Raw genomic sequence first — 4,466 nt, forward strand, 5'->3', positions numbered from 1 at the left:
CAGCACAACCTCAAAAATAACTACGCAAAGAAGTACGAAATATGACATGTAATCAGAAGAAGAATTAGTCAATATAAACAGACTCAGAAATGACACAGATGTTGGAATTAGCAAATGGGAACTTTAAAACAGCTATTATAAGTAAAGAAAAAGAGGTACATAATGAGTGAGTAGATGAGGAGTCAGTAGGAAAAATGGAAACAATTTTTTAAAAAACAAATGAAGAAGGTTGCCTAGGTGGCTCAGTCAGTTAAGCATCTGACTCTTGATCTCAGCTAAGGTCTCGATCTCAGGATTGTGAGTTCAAGCCCTGTGTTGGGCTCCATGCTGGGCGTGGAGCTTACTTTAAAAAAATGAAGATTCTAGAACTGAAAAATATAATATTTGAAATGAAAAAGTCACCGAATGGGCTAATAGTAGCTGTAACACTGCAGGAGGAAAATCAGTGAACATGAAGACATGTCACTATCAAAACTGAAGAACATAGAAGAAAAACATTAAGAACATAAACAGAATCTCAGTGAAACAATATTTTTTTTAAAAGACTTTATTTATTTGACAGAGAGTGAGCACAAGCAGGGGGAGCGGCAGGCAGAGGGAGAGGGAGAAGCAGGCTCCCCACTGAGCAAGGAGCCCAATGCGGGACTCAATCCCAGGACCCTGGGATCATGACCTGAGCCGAAGACAGCCGCTTAACCGACTGAGCCACCCAGGCACCCCTCAGTGAAACAATATTAAGCAGTCTCTCAAATATGTAATTGGAGTGCAACAAGGAGAAAAGAAAGACCCTGGGGTAAAAAAAATACAATCAAAGAAATAATGGTTATTTTTTTTTCCAAATTTAAGGAAACTATCAACCCACAGACACAAAAAGCTCAACAAATCCCAAAGAAGATAAGAACACAGACAACTACAACTACACTTAGACATATCATCACCAAGCTGCTGCAAATGAAAGAGAAATTCTTAACCGTATCTAAAGAAGACACGGTACATACAGCAAAATAGTGATAACAAAAACTGCTGGTTTCTCATGAGAAACAAAGCCAACCTGTGCTGAGAGAAAAGAAAAAAAAAAAAAAGTCAACCCAGAATTCTTTTTTTTTTTTTTAATATGGAACACTCCACAAATTTGTGTGTCATCCTTCTTCAGGGGCTGTGCTAATCTCTGTATTGTTCCAATTTTAGTATATTCTGCTGCTGAAGTGAGCAAACAACCTAGAATTCTTTACCTAGCAATTTTTTTTCCTTTTAAAAATGAAGGTGAAATAAATGTACTTCTAGAAAAACAAAGACAACAACAAGAAAACAAATAAAAATAGAATACAAAGTCCTGCAATACAAGAAAGGTTAAAAGAAGTTCTTCAGGCCAAAGGGAATAGCAGAAAAGTGAGGAGAGGGATAAATGGGAGTGTGCACTGCTGTAAGGTTCTCATATGTGAAGAAGTGTATTAATTCAAAGTACATTGATAGGTTAAGAATGTATATGGTATCCCTAGGTTCTGGGGCCAAGAACAAAAATAAACAAAACAAAGAGGCATAGTTAGAAAGCCAACAGAGGATATAAAGTGGAATACCTAAAAATATTTGACTAATTTAAAGGCAGGGAAAGAGAAAAATAAAGATAGATGGGATAAATAAAAATGAATAGCTAGACAATGGACATAAAGGCAACTATAGCAACAATTACATTAAAAGATGGAATAACACTCCAAGTAAACATTAAGTATAAATAGACTAAATGCTCCAATTAGAAGGCAGAAATTATCAGATTGGACCCAACTGTGTTGTCTAGGAAAAAAAATGTACTTTTAAGTATAAAAACACATACAGGCAAAAAGTAAAAGGATGGGGAAAGATATTGATGAAAGTCTAGTCATAAAAGAACTGGAATGACTATCTTCATAGTAGACAAAGTAGACTTCAAAACAAGGATTATTTAAAAAAGAACATTTTATAATGATAAAAGAGTCACTTTGACAAGGAGACATAATGTTCCTAAATGTGTATACATCTATCAAAGAACTGCAAAACACATGAAGCAAAAGTTAGGAGTACAAAAGAGAAAAATAAATAAATACAAAATTAGAGTTAAAGATATTAACAGTCTTTTTAAAAATAACTGACGGGGGGCACCTGGGTGGCTCAGTCATTAAGCATCTGCCTTTGGCTCAGGTCATGATCCCAGGGTCCTGGGATCGAGCCCCGCATCGGGTTCCCTGCTCCGCAGGAAGCCTACTTCTCCCTCTCCCACTCCCCCTGCTTGTGTTCCCTCTCTCACTGCGTCTCTCTCTGTCAAATAAATAAAATCTTTAAAATAAATAAATAAATAAATAACTGACATAATAGTTTGGCTATGCATTATTGTGCAACATACCAGTGACTAGAATGGAGGTCTCCTGACAGTTAATGCAGAGTTCTTACCATATGTACCATTACGTATGCTCTCTCTGAAAGAAAAGAAAAAATTAGATCTCTCAGGTTTGGGCAGATCTTTATAAGTTTGTAGAGGCAAAAACCACAAAGGAAAATTTTGGCAGATTTTACATTTAAAAAAATTTGTACCTTGGGGCACCTGGGTGGCTCAGTTGGTTAAGTGTCCAACTCTTGATTTCGGGTCAGGTTATGATCTCAGCACCTTGAGATCGAGTCCCACGTTGGGCTCCACACTGGGCGTGGAGCCTGCTTAAGATTCTCTGCCTCCCTCTCCCTCTACTCCTCACCCCCCCAAGAGAAAAAGTAAACCTCAAAAATTACCCTTAAGAAAATGGAAAAGTAAGGAAAATAAGAGTAAGAATAAACTATTTGGGACTACACCAAAATAAAAAGCTTTTGCACAGTGAAAGAAACCATCAACAAAATGAAAAGGCAACCTACTGAATGTGAGAAGATATTCACAAATGACATATCCAATAAAGGGTTAATAACCAAAATAACCAAAATATATGAAAAGAACATATACAACTCAACACCAAAAATACAAATAATCCAATTTAAAATGGGCGAGAGACCTGAGTAGATGTTTTTCCAAAGAAGACATATAGATGGTAGACACATGAAAAGACAGATGCTCAACATCACTCATCATCAGGGAAATGCAAGTCAAAACCACAGTGAGATATCACCTTACACCTGTCAGAATGGCTAGAATAAAAAACAAAACAAAACAAAAGCAAAAAAAAAAAAAACCAAATAACAAGTGTTGGGAGGATGTGGAGAAAAGGGAGCCCTCCTGCACTGTTGGTGAGAATACAAACTGGTGCACCCACTGTGGAAACAGTATGGAGTTTCCTCAAAAAATTAAAAACAGAATTACCATATATTCCAGTAATTCCACTACTGGATATTTACCCAAACAAAATGAAAACATTAATTCAAAAAGATATATACACCCTAATATTCATTGCAACATTATTTGCAATAGCCAAGATACGGAAGCAACTCAAGTGTCCATCCATAGATGCGTGGATAAAGAGGATGTGGTAGAGTCAATACAACTATTACTCAGCCAAAAAAAGAATGAGACCTTGTCATTTGCAACAACATGGAGGGACTGCCAGGATATTATGCTAAGTAAAATAAGTCAGACAGAGAAAGACAGATTCCATATGATTTCACTTCCATGTAGACTCTACGAAAACAAAGCAGACAAATAACACAAAACTCATAGATACAGAGAACAGATCGGTGGTTGCCACAAGGGAGGGGAGTTGGGGGGTGGGTGAAATGGGTGAAGGGGCTCAGGACTATAAACTTCCAGTTACAAAATAATATAAATTACAGGGATTAAGGTACACCATTTCTCCAAGGCTACATTAATTCTGTTTCTCTGGAGCATCCTGACTAATACAAGGGACATGGAGAGACTAGCAATGATCCTGCATGGGGCAGGCTCCTGTGGTGTTACACACCTATTTCTCTGGGTGGTGGGACGAGGATTGCTCAAGCCACATGGCAGCCGCCAGAGTCTTGGGACTTGAGAGATCAGGCGCAGAGAGCTGAGTGGGGACTCTCCGGACCCAAGGTTGCTACTCATACTCAAATGCTGACCTGCCCCGCTAGAAGATCACAGTCAGCTCTGTGGGGTCAGCTGGTGCCCCGCCGCCGGAGGGAAGCGCATGCCCCGCAGGGTTCCTCAGCCCCAGCTTTCTTACTGAGCACAGACGGAAAGAGGAAGCCTTCTCACACTCACACGTGCACAATGCCCCAGAGGCTTCCCCCGAGGGGTGCGCTTCGCTCCTGCTGGCGGACTTGACTGCTCAGAAAGAACGCGCCCAGGCTCCCGGGACGCAGAGAGCTGGCACGGGCCATCGGGAGGGTGCTCAGCCGGGGAGAAGGGCCGGCCGCCGGGAGGGCCGGTGCGCTGAGTAGAAGACACCACGTCCAGGGGCAGAAGGAACGTGCGCCCCCGGAAGCCGGCGAGAGAAACCCGCGGATCTCACGCGCTGGCGCAGGGCGACTTCCTG

The 4,466-nt window shown here is 40.6% G+C and overlaps 1 non-coding gene across 1 annotated transcript; it reads right to left on the minus strand.

The window, feature by feature from the left end:
- Window positions 1-1,108: 1,108 nt before the first annotated feature.
- On the minus strand, window positions 1,109-1,214 carry LOC116631811. Its single transcript, XR_004299264.1, has one exon. It is a non-coding gene; the product is annotated as a U6 spliceosomal RNA (small nuclear RNA).
- Between the last annotated feature and the right edge of the window lie 3,252 nt (window positions 1,215-4,466).

This window comes from Phoca vitulina, unplaced genomic scaffold (assembly GCF_004348235.1).
Source record: "Phoca vitulina isolate PV1807 unplaced genomic scaffold, GSC_HSeal_1.0 scaffold5, whole genome shotgun sequence".
Taxonomy (NCBI): Eukaryota; Metazoa; Chordata; class Mammalia; order Carnivora; family Phocidae; genus Phoca; species Phoca vitulina.